The sequence below is a fragment of the Nyctereutes procyonoides genome, unplaced genomic scaffold (genome assembly GCF_905146905.1).
Source record: "Nyctereutes procyonoides isolate TBG_1078 unplaced genomic scaffold, NYPRO_anot_genome, whole genome shotgun sequence".
Classification (NCBI taxonomy): domain Eukaryota; kingdom Metazoa; phylum Chordata; class Mammalia; order Carnivora; family Canidae; genus Nyctereutes; species Nyctereutes procyonoides.
This window is the reverse complement of record NW_026575139.1, coordinates 23,368,080-23,381,119: the sequence shown is the minus strand read 5'-3', so window position 1 is coordinate 23,381,119 and position 13,040 is coordinate 23,368,080.

Here is a 13,040-nt window from a genome sequence, read left to right as displayed (position 1 = left end):
GCCTTCTTCAGTTTAGGCTGAGACAAATGGGTCTTTTTCCCAGAGGGCCGCCCTGGACCAGAAGACCCGAGCTGTGGCTTCACCCTCGGAGGCTGCATCTGTCGGCGCTGTCAGGATGGTTGGGCAGCCTACACAGAACAACTGTAACCAAAGCCGAGGAACTTCTTTGGATGTTGAGAGGTTTCTGTAGCTCTTCTCTTCCCAGCTAGAAGCCTGTGGAAATAATTAGATCATTCAGGGTGATAAGGCTGGAGGCTCAGTATCCCTGGACTTGCCTGAGGGTGGAGAGCAGGTCTGGGGAGCACCAGGTGTCACCTGTGGTTTGGCCACCCCTGTGGGGGAGGGGGAGATACATGGCCTCAGAGAAGAGCAGCTTCTGGACTTTTTCCTTCTTTTTTCTTAAATTGACATTTACAAAGAATAACAATTCAGTTATAATATATATATATAATAAAATGCATGATCAGCTCAGTTCCACAGATTATGACAAGGTATACACTTTTGCCACCCAAACAAGGTATGGAATATTTCCATCACCCCAGAAAATTCTCTTGTCCCTTTTTCCAGTCAGTCCTCTGTCCCCACCCCACCATAGACAACCAGTGTTCTGACTTCTTTCACCATAGATTAGTTTGGTCTGGTCTTGGATTTCACTTAAATGGAATCATACTCTATGTAGTCTTTAGTGGCCAGCTGCTATCACTCACCTAATGTTTATGGAGTTCATCCAACTTGCTGTCCATATCAGCAGCTTGTTCCTTTTTTATTGCCAAATAAAATTCCATGGTGTAGATCTACCATAATTTGTTTATCCAATTTTAGTTGGTGAATATTTAGATTGGTTTTGGTTTGGGGTTATTATGAGTAAAACTGCTGTGAACATTTGTGTTGAAATCTTTTTATAGACATATGTTTTTATTTCTTTTGGGTAATCTAGAAGTGGAATTGCTGGGTCATAGGGAAGTTGTATTTTATGTACCTTTACTCTAGCTTATATTGGAAAGAGCAGCAGCATGGAGATGGAGTCTCCTGTGCTCATGGCTTTGCTGTCTTCCCTGATAAACTTCAGTGGGTACAGCATATTTATGACCCAACTCCACTCAGATGCTGATTAGGCAGCCTTGAACAAATGCTGTGGACACTGGTCAGCAGGTGCCACTGACTGGAAGGGCTGGATTTCACCCTAAAATCATCTTTCTTTTGGCTCCACATTCTGTCCATTCTTGGTTCCTTAACCCCAATAAGTAGGTCCTTCTCCAGGTATCTGCTCTCCCTTCTATAGGAAGGCAGCGCTGTGTTATTGGAAAGCTCTGGAGTCAGGCAGATTTGGTCTGTCTCCTGGCTCTGCTATTTGCTAGCTGAGTGAAATGAGTAAGTTACTTAATGTCTCCAGGCCTTGGTTTCCTAGAAACTGTGGGAAACAAGTGTTTTGAAGAGTAGTTATAAGAATTGCATCAAGGCTGCCAGATATGCCTATGGAGGTTGTCCTTGCCCCAAGGACCCACCACATGTTCTGCTGCTGAGCCCTGTGCCTCCTTGCGCAGCTGTATCAGCATAGAAGAAGGGGCATCTTTTACAATTTATCTGCCAGAGGGGGAAAATTTTTCACATTTTTCCACCCAGATGAGATGTCTTGTAGCTGTAGTCCTACCATTAGATGTACAATGTTCCACATTCAGAAAGTACTAAATAAATGCTAGCTATTATAATGCAAATTGCATCAAGCAGGATTCTTGGTTGCAAGCAATAGAAATAGGCTCTGGCTCTCTTACAGATAAAAGGGAATTTTCTGAAGGAATACTAAGGGCTCACAAATGTATTAGGAGAGGGGGAAAGCCAGGCTTGGGAATGTCAGGAAGCAGTGACAGGAAGCTGTTTTGACGATTGAACAACAGGAATTTCAACCAGTCACCTAAGCAGGAACTGCCTGGTCTATAACCTGCAGTATTTGCTGAGATAAATATGGCCTCCAACTGTCCTACATCTTTGTCTTACTTGCTCTGGGGAGAGAGTATCTGATTGGCCAATTCAGATTCATATTCTTGCCTACTGTTGGGGATGAACTGGAAGAGTCAGTATTGAACTCCAGTTTCCTTAATAATGGACAGCCCCTCACTATCCAGAAGATATCACCCTATGGGAAATCCCCATAGGTTCTCACTATCCCCAAGATGTCACCCTCTGGAGGATTATCTGATTGGCCAATTCAGATTCACATTCTTGCCCACTGTTGGGATGAACTGGAAGAGTCAGTATTGAACTCCAGTTTCCTTAATAATGGACAGCCCCTCACTATCCAGAAGATATCACCCCATGGGAAATCCCCATAGGTTCTCACTATCCCCAAGATGTCACCCTCTGGAGGATTCTCCATTATGATGGGCAGGAACTCTCTTACCCAAGAAGGTACCCCATGGGTGATTCCCTGTAAATGATGGCAGATCCTCCTAAGAAGGCACCCAATGGAGACTTTCCACACTGGGATAGTAATGGTTAGGGAGATTTTATGCTGGACAGCCAACAAAATGATGAATCCACTATTTAGGTACATTTTGAGGAGTGAAAAATGTTCTGATTTATTGCCAGGAGTTGTCATCACTTGGTAAACCAAACCTTAAAAATGCAGGATACCATTAAGCCAAGTCTTCTCTTAAATTGATAGAGGGATAATGATCTCTCTGACAGAGCAGGGCACAATGCCTCAGCCTTTCCATTTTCATTTTTGGAAAACATACTCATTCATTGTTTTTTGTTTTTTTTTTTTTTTAAGGCGGAATCACCTGAAGAGATACCATTTGAGTTCTGGGAGAGCTGCCTGCTGACTTCCAGAAGATTTATTCCTCACATTAATGACAGCATAGCAGAGTGAAATGTGCTTGAGAAGCTGTGAAAATGTAATGATCATGGTGGTGATCAAGGCTGATAGGAAGATGCTCTTGGGGAGAGTTGAAGCTTTGATTTATAGCTTTAGTACCAAGGAATCACAGGAAGCAACAGGAAGCATCTCTGTTGCAAGCCACACTGGCACCTGATACTAAACCATGGGGCAAGGTAGGGTCTTGCATCTAGAAGGTTGCAAGATGACTAAGTGTTTGGAGGGGCACAGATGCCAAGGAGAATGTATTATACATTCTATGGTGGGGCGATAATGCAGTGGGGTAGGAGAATAAGGTAAGGTAAGCTTCATGGTCTCAGTTCCTAGAGAAAGAAAGCCAGCTTTGTGGAGCAGAGGAGAAGATGTGCATAATAGTTGGCCATTGGGGCACCTGGGTGGCTCAGTTGGTTAAGCATCTATTTTTGGTTCAGGTTATGATTCCAGGGGAGTCCCACACTGGGTTCCTTGCTCAGTGGTGAGCCTGCTTCTCCCTGTCCCTCTGATGCTCCCCCTACTTGTATGTGTGTTCTCTCTCTGTCAAATAGATAAAATAAAATCTTTAAAAAAAATAATAGTTGGCTATTGTGCCTGGAACTTCACCCATGTCAGCTTGTTTAACCCTCACCATAACTGGGAATAGTAGGTATTATTATTTCCATTATACACATGAAGGAACTGAGGCTCAGAGAGATTATGTAAATTGTATTATGGTCTGATTTATGTGGAGTGACTTGTGGCTAGAAGTTCTAAAGGAAGCCTTAGAACACTGCCACATGGTTTAGATCTTGAATCAGTGGGAGGAAAGAATATTCTAAACTGCCACATTGGCCAGAAGAGAAGACACCTTCATCACCTCATTTTGATGACTTTTCATGATCATTAACATGTCCTTAGTGGACCTCCACACACAAGTTCTCGAGGCAGATCTCCCCTGATGGCAGGAGAGGGCATAGAGCCTCATCCCCACCACTGAAGGCTGCTCCTACATGGAAGGTCCAGCTGCTGCTTGTCAAGGAGAGGTGGAAGATGGAGGAGGGAAGAAAGGTGAGAGCTGATTGGTACTCAAGCCACCCAGGCTCTTTTCTCTAAGCAAACAGCCCCAGCGGAGCCACAGAAAGGCCTGGATTTCAGTGATGCCCCTGGCCGCACTCCTACTTTTATCATTGGAGCTATAAACAGAAGTGGCTGATTCTTCCACCCCATACTTCCCATGTCTCATGTGCTCTGAAGAGACACCCTGTCCCAAAGATAGGACACCCCCAACTAGCTGGAGAGTAACCATAATTATTTGGTTAGTAACCGCCTCCACTGTTGAACTTCCAGGAACTTGCTCCTTGCAGAAGCTATCCAAATAATCATTCATTCCCTCACTGATACCGTCAACCCAGAAATACTTACTGAGCACCCACTATCTGTCACGTACTGTGAGGCCCCATGGGTGCGGCAAGCAGTCTTTGCTCTCAAGAAACTTACAGTTTGGTGGGGAAGACAAAGCATTCTCTTCTGTACCCTTCCCCACCCCACATCCATGCCGTTCTCTCCCACATGCCCCATGCTTACAGCTCCTGGGTCATCCCGGCAGGCCAGACACTATGATGACAAACACTGGGCTGCCCATCAAAGACTCCATTGAGAGCTGGTTACCACATGCAGAAAGCGGCAGTGTTAGTCCTGAACCTGACCCGGGAGGATCTCAGCTATGATCAGTAGCGTTTTGACAGCCCTTGACAGCCAGTGTCTGTCAGCAATCTAGTCCTCCCTGGACCCCCACGCCACTCCCCAGGCTCAAAGTGTCACTTCCATTTGGAAGGCATGGAAGAAGCAAGGTGGAGAGAGGAACCTGCTGACCAGGGACGGAGGCCCGAGGGCAAAGGCAGCTGTGCTGAAACATCCCAGAGTGTGATACAGCCCTCTGCCCTTGAGGATGAAGGCAGCTGAGGTCACAGTTGGGGTCAACCACAGCACTTCTCTCTGCCTGTGCTTTTAAGAAGGGGTTTTCTTCCATGCAGCTATCATCAAAGCACACCTTTTCAGTGTCTCACTCAGTGGAAATCACATTTCTCTGTGTAGGAAGAGGGTGATAAGTGGAAGGGAATGTTCTCGTTAAGGGTTTGAGTTGCCAGAGACTGATTTTAAAGGAAGAAGGCAAAAATGAGCATAGGGTAGTAAGTTAAAGACAGACCTAGACTCAAGTCCAAAATATGATCCAGCGGTATCCACTCCTAGGTATCAATCTACCCCAGGGAAATGAAAACATTTGTCCACACAAGGACACAGATGCAAGTATCCATAGAAGTGTTATTCGTAATAGCCAAAAAGCAGTAATAATCCAATGTCCATCAACTGATGAATGGCTACACGCAATCTGATAGATCCATACAGTAGACTACGATTCAACCATAAATAGGAATGAAGTCCTGATACACGCTATAAACATGGGCAAACCTTTCTGCTAAGCAAAAGAAGCCAGAATGCAAAAAGTTCACATGCTGTATGACTTCATGTATATCAAAAGTCCAGAAAAGGCAAATCTCTAGATACAGAAAGCACACGAGTGGTTGCCTCGGGCTGGGAATAGGGGGTAGGGGATGAACAGGGAGTGAGAACAAAGGAGCACAAAGGAGATCTTTTTAGGAGAGTGGAAATGTTCTAAAACTAGGTGGGGAGGGTTGCATAAAACTTATTAAAATCACTGGATTGTACACTTAAAATGGGTAAATCTTATGGTATGTATATATTTCAGAAACAGCTTTTAAAATCCTAATTATGCCACTCACTCCCTGACAGACTCAGGGCAAGTTACTTAACTACTGAATATCCTCACCTATAAAATGAGTATAAAGACATCTACTTAACAGGCCCATTGTGAAAGTTAAGGGCCTGATTCATAGTGAGCGCTAATGAATGAGAGCAGCTGTTGCTATAACTTCTGTTTTTGTTTTTTTTAAAGAAGTGATTTGACTTATAAAAAGAGAGAAACAGTTACCAAGACCCATAGGTAGCAGTGAAATTAGATGATAGGGTTTAAGGGTATAAGATGTGACCTCCTCTTCCTGTACCACATAGATTTTTTTTTTTAATGATCTGCCTCCATATACATCTCTGATTATTTCTCTGAATGCCAAGGAGTCTGGTTAGAAACAAAAACAAAAGCAAAGTCACCTCAGCTAGAAGCATACTGGAGATGCATGTGTTCTATTAATATTAACAGCAAGGGGAGTGAACTATGTAGAAGGGGTAGTGAGGGGAATCTTTGGGGTTCAAGTGGTGTCTAGGCTCTTCATTTTTGTTTATGAATTCAGGAATGTATTTAGCATCTACTAAGAGCCACAGGTGGGCTGAAAGATCTTTCTGGATCAAGACCCTTCTCATTGCAAGTGCTGAAACGCAACCCAGAGTGGCCAAGGGAAAAAAGAAAACAAGAAAAGAAGGAAGGAGAGACAGAGAGAAAGAGAACAAAATGTAGCCCCCAGATCTAGAGACAGAAAGGGCTTTACGTTTGCCTGAATCTAGGGTCCCAAGTGTAGTTGATTCTGACGCCTCTACCTCTTGGCTCTGCTTTCCTTGGATTCATTTCATTCCCAGGAAACTGCTCCCCTAGTGGTGACAATAGGGTTTTCAGCAACCCCAGCTCCTGTTCCTTCAGCTTAACGCCCAGGGAATCAACAGTTCTTTCCCAATAGTTTCAGTAAAGGCCCCAGGGGTTACTCTCCTAAAGTGTTCTCAGATCCCATGCTCATTCTGAACCAGTCACTGGCCTAGAGAACCAGCTGTGCTGATTGGCCAGACCCCGTCACTTGTCCGTGGGTAGCCAGGGTCAACCCCACATAACCCACACTGGTAGAAAGAAGGGAGGTCCTCAGAAGCAGCTTAAGAGACTCTTGCTATGGGAAGCGATGGGCAGATAAAACCCAGATGTCCACTGTGACCATCCATCTTGGGACCTCCACCTCCCTGTGCAGATCTCGGGGAAATGTTCAGACTGTCGTTTGATGAACACTTTGGCTCTGTTTGATGGGTTTCCTTAGTCTGCTGTTTTCTGTTCAAGCATGAGTACTGGTTTAGCAACTTCACTTCCAGAAGAGGTTGCTAATCCCACCTCCTGTCTGGCTCATTTTCAAAACATATGTTTCAACACTTAACTAGAAACACAATATCTGCATTATAAATTCTTGATAAGGAATATAACCTTAAAGATTTAACTGGCCAACGCTTACAAAAATAAAATGTAAATCTCATGGAGAACTGTTTGGAGCATTTACAGTCTGATAGTTTCTCCAGATATTCTAAAACTGCACCCATAGGTCAAGCCAGAACTACCCAAGAGCTATGTACTTTGATGGATGGCTTTGCAACCCGCACCCCTCCCCCCCCATACAACCATCCCTTGGGAATATGCCCGTGGCTTTAACTGCATATGCTATTAAAAAAAGCAGTTGTATTAGTCAGGATATTCCATGCCATGATGCAACAACAAATAAACCCTAAAGTCTTAGGAGTTTAACATGGTAAAACTTGACTTTGCATTTACCTTACAGTCTAATGTGGAGCAGATGGTTCCCCTCCAAAACAGACTCAGGGATCCAGGCTGCTTCTGCCTGGCTCCCCAGCTATCTCTGACTTCTTTCATTCTTGAGGATGAAGGTGCGGGGGGGCGGGAGGGTAGGGAACAAGTGAGCAGAATGCATTGAGCTTACATTTCCATTCCTGAAAACTTGGCTACTTAATCCCAAATGACGAGGGAGGCAGGGAAAGCTAGTCTCCGAGTGCCTAAGAAGAGAAGATAGGCTGGCAAAGGCACAAGCTCTGTCTGTCACATTGGTTGTAGGAAAAACACAAGCATATTTATTATAAGAAGGCTATTGAGATGCAGGACTAAGTACAGCAACCCAGAACACTTCTTTATTACCATTCCTCCCCACAACCCAGCTAAATGGGTAGTAAATGGATTTTCAAGAGGTGTGGATCCATAAGGATAAAGAGAATGAGGAGGACATGATAACAATTAAGTATTGAAAGTGGGAAAACAAATGAAAAGTGGTTCCTGACCACTTCAGGGAACCCTGAAGCCTAAAGTCCAGAGTGGTGGTCGAGGTAGGGGTTTTAGAGAGGAACCCAGGGCAGGTTAAGTGGAGCCCTCAAAGAGCTTAAGTATTAGAGGCACCAGGTATTTTGAAAATGAGAAGATAGTTGTTACTAAAAACAGAGGCCTGGGGTGCCTGTGTGGCTCAGTCAGTTGAGCGTCTACCTTCTGTTCAGGTCATGATCCTCAGGTCCTGGGATTGAGCCCCATGTTGGGCTTCCTGCTCAGAGGGAGTCTGTTTCTCCCTTTCCCCTTCCCCCCAGCTTGTGTGCGCACATTGTCTCTCTCCAATAAATAAATAAATATTTTTTAAAAAATAAAAAATAAAAATAGAGGACTGGCTTAAAGGTGGAACAGTACCTTTAGACAACCCATCCAGGTGGGTTGGACAAGGGATTTCTCTACCCCACCCCAGAGAAAGAAGAGAGATTCAATTTCTAGGGAAACTGAGCCAGAAAGGCTCTGAACTCACACGTCTGGAGCAGGAATCACAGCAATCGGTTGTAACCCAAGCTGGAGAGTGGAAAAGTTCCCTCTGAGGGATTCTGTGAAACCAAGAGAAAAGACCCACATGAGCTTGATATTTCCTTTATTGCTTGGTGCCCTCTTGATGGGCCTCAAAGTTAAAATTTCTCTCAAACTTTAGTTGTGCTTCTGTTGAACAGCTGAGGATCACTATCTTAGGAACATTGTGGACTTTATAATGAAGGAACTTTTCCTTCTTTGTTTCGTCTCTAGGGAACTTAACTCTAAATTTTCTACCCAGCTCAAACAGTTGTATGTGACATTCTGGTATATATTTTTGGGCCCTGAATTTATTCCAGACGTTACTCTCCCCCTTTATCTCAGTTTCACCCTGATTTCCATCCACTGCTCCACTGACTCACTAATTCAACAAAGATGGGTGGACTGAATGCATTTTGTGTGCCAGACAATAGGCTCAGTGTTGGGGCCTAGGGACCTGCTCCCAAGGACCTTACACACTGGCCTTGTATGCATTTTGGTAAATGTTCTCAAATCCATTTTGGAAGTATGTGTGGGTATATAATTGTTACAAATAAATACATATATGAAGAATAGAGCTGATCATTTCACCATGATGCTGGAAAATATGCCTCATTGCAGAGGCAAAATTCCACTGGGGTGGAATACATATATATATCTTCAGGGATGATATTTAGGCATGGAGGGGTCACGGTGTAGAGGGGAAGGCCTAGGAATGGAGTGCCTTCTCATGGAGGGACCCCATACTTCAAGGAATCTAAATAAGAGAGAGATGAAAGAATGAGCTCTTATCCTTACTGCTTGGGTAAATCTCCAAAGAGTCTTTATTCTGGATTTACACCTCTGAGTACCTAAGTAACCCCACAAGACCACGACATTGCAGAACATCCCTAGCTAATTTCAGGAACACCGCATTGGGTCCAGTTCCTGTTCTTTCCATATTGATCTCTGCTATGAATGGGGGTCTCGCTGCCCAGGTCTCCCCCTGTCCCACCACCCCTATTGGGTGAGGCCAGGGAGTGCAGAACTCAGGTGACCTGCCTCCAAGATGTACATGCCCTGGTCCAGACCAGTCTGAAGATCTGTGTCACTTCAGGGCACTGTTAACAGGATGCCCCCACCCATGCATGTGCACACACACACATGCTCACATATGTGCACACATTATAGGGAGGTTAATAGAGATCTACAACTGTTGTTACCATTTGCTTTCATAAATAAATATATTAAATAGGTAAGCCAAATTTATTTCCAGCAACAGCTTGCTGGCTACACCTCCCCCTCTTATTCACAGTTCCTGCAGCGACTCCAGCCTCTTCCACCCCACCCCCAGGCGTGACTTTCTCTCTTAAAATTTTATTTTTAATTTGTTGTGATGAATGAGTGACACCTCTGACAGCCGATTCGCGGAGATTAATAGAAACGACACAATATTTACGTCGGCGCTACGAACAATTATCCCGCCATCTATCTCTGAGATTATCTTCCTGATTGAAAACTACTCATCCGTGTAATCGGAATTATTTGGAATTAGAAGGGAATTTATAGCCTCCCTGGAGCACACTCTCTCCCCTCCTGTCTATACCGAGGTCTCCATCATTCTCTTGTCCCTCATCTGGGCCTTTGGCCTTCTCTTCCATCTTGGTGATGGGGCAGAGAAAATTCTCCTCTCCTCCAGGAGGGCTGCTCGTCAGGGCACCCAGCATCCCATTGATGTGGTGAAGGGTTGCATGATCAGGGGTCTAGACCTAGTGGTCAGTGGGAAGGAAGGTCTCAGTGATGTTCAAAGGATTCGAGGTCAGCAAGGCCAGCTCATGAGCTCAAGATAGATGAATATAATCTCAAGAAAGAGGTTTAATGTGAGGGTGGAGAAGAAAGGTGACTTTGGAAAGCGTGTGGAGTCAGATTGTGTCCACTTCAAGAAATCTAAAGGAGTAGAATAGGGTTTTCATAGCCATGTTGAGATTGCTTTTAAGACAAGTGATGTGAGGGGCTGAGGGGGCTGAGGCTGGTTGACCGGATCTGGACGTAAGGGACACATTTGGGTTGTGGGACTGGAAGAGAGGAGGCTAGGTAAGGGCATGTGCAGATCCGGAGAGGCCAGAGAACCTGCTTGTCACACTGAGAAGCCCAGGGCGTGGGATTCAATGCATTAGAGAATGGAGATACTGTGAGTGTGTTCTCTGTTCTCTGCTGCCTGTTAGTCCAGTGGATACTAGCTTTGAGTCAAACAGACCTCAATTTGACTCCTTACTATGCCACTTCAGAGCTGTGTGACCCCAGGCAAGTTTCTCAACCTCTCTGAGCTTCAATTTTCAAGCTCTAAATCTCTGATTTACAATCCTCCCCCAAAGGAGTATGCACCATGTATAAATTGAAGGTAGTAATAGTACCTACATGACAGGGATGTCATGAAGATTAAATGAGATAATTCCTGCAGGGCACTTTGCACAGTCCCTAGTACATAGGAAAGGCTCAAAGTACATAGATGCCACGAAGGAAATAAACTTGAACACTGGGCCTGTTTAGGAGGCAAAGACCTGGGCTCCAGGAGTAGCCCAGCTTGCCAAGTTCCTCCCTCTCCCAACTCCACTCCCCCCCACTCATCCCAACATCCTCATCCTGATGACCTGTCAACTTGCATCCCCCCACCCCCATGCTACTGGAAAGTCATCTGCAGCAGCAGCAGAGCAGGCAGGAACCTAGTTTGATGGGTGCACACCAGGATCTCAAAAACATTCTCTGTCGTTTCTCCTCTCCTCTCATATTTGCAACCGCTGGCATGTATTGAGCACATGCTCTTCCCAGGCACTGTTCTGAGTTCTTTACCTGTGTTCATATACTTAATCCACACAATATCTCCAGAGGCTAAGTGCTATAAATTATCAACATTTTACAGACAAAGAGACTGAGGCCCTAAGAGGTTGGATAACTTGCCGAAGTCAAATGACTAGTTGGGCAGGCCACCTCTAAGATGCCCTCACTGATTTTTACCTCTGGTATTCATACCCTTGCGCACTGTTGGGTGTAGGCTGGATCTAGTGATATTCTGTTCATCTAGCCTCTGATGAACAGAATATGGCAAAAGTAATGGGATGCCACTTTAGAAATCAGGTCACAGAAGACTGTACCCTTTGTCATGCTCACTCCCTCCATCCCCTCTCTTCCCAGCTCTTCTTGGGTCAGTTGCTCTGGCGAAGCAAGCTGCTACATTGTGAACTACTCAATGGAGAAGCCTCAGGGACTTAGGGTGGCCTCTGGCCAATAGCCCGCAAGGAACTGAAACCTGTCAACGACCAAGTGGGCAAGTTGGTAGATAACCCCAGTAGATACTCAAGATGACTACTACAGCTGGTTGGACATCTTCCCTATAGCTTTTTGAGTAATGCTGAGCCAGAGGACCCAGTGAGGTGGGTCCCAGACCCATACAGCTGTGAGATAAAAAGTGTTATTTGAAGCTGATGAATGTGATTATTGGTTATGCGGCAATAGATAACCTCTGCAAAAAGTAATAGCTGAGCCAGGATTTGGATCTAGGCCACTAGACTCTGGAGTCTACTCATGACCTCTTTGCTATGTGGCACCTAAGGGGTGATCCACTCAGGTTCTTAGGTCATCAAGTGAGCTTACATGTCTTTCTAACATCACCTCAGACATAGAGTCAGACTGAAACTAAAGTAACAACTTGGTGGTGGAAAGAGATTCTCAAATACCACCTGGAAAATGTCTCTCTCCCCCCTCGGAATAAGTTAGCTTTCTGTACAAGAGAACAATGGGAGCTATCCGTTCTTTAGGTCTGGAGGAGCTTTATTCTTTAGGTAGCTGGTAGCTAAGGAAAGCAGTGTCATCAAGAGAGTCGTGGACCCTGAGCAGGTGAAAATAATCTCTGATGGTGTTCTCAGGAAATGCTTCCAAGTCAAGGAAGCCTCATGTGGTATAGAACATGGTCCTGCCTGGAGGGTTGGCAGGACTTTGTCTACAGCAGGAAAATGATCCAGGCTTTACCTCACTAGCACTGGAAAGAAGTGGAACCAATCTGCATTTTATTAGAGTGTTCTTTAAATAAAGAAATTCTGCTGTGTCTCTTCTGGAAGTAAGGGTAACATAAAGTTGTTATTAGGAAATTATTCCTCCCTTTTAGTGAATCCTTCCTTCAGTTCTGGAAGAATTGGCAAAGCTCTCAGAAGGAGACTGTAGAACCTTTAGAATTTATTTATTTATTTTTAAAATATTTTATTTATTGATTCATGAGAGACACATAGAAAGAGGCAGAGACATAGGCAGAGAGAAGCAGGCTCCCTGCAGGGAGCCCAATGTGGGACTCGTTCCCAGGACTCCGGGGCCATGACCTGAGCCAAAGGCAGATGCTCAACCACTGAGCCACCCAAGCTATACCACCCTGAATGTGCCCAATCTCATCTGAACCTTTAGAATTTAGTGGAGTCCAGAACTCATCCTTGAGAACAGTGGAAGTCATGGTTAAGGCAGTGTAAGGCTTTTTTTTTTTTTTTAATAGGTGGAATCCAGATGGAGCAAGAAATGCTTCCAAGAAATGCAACCAAATGCTTCATTCAGATA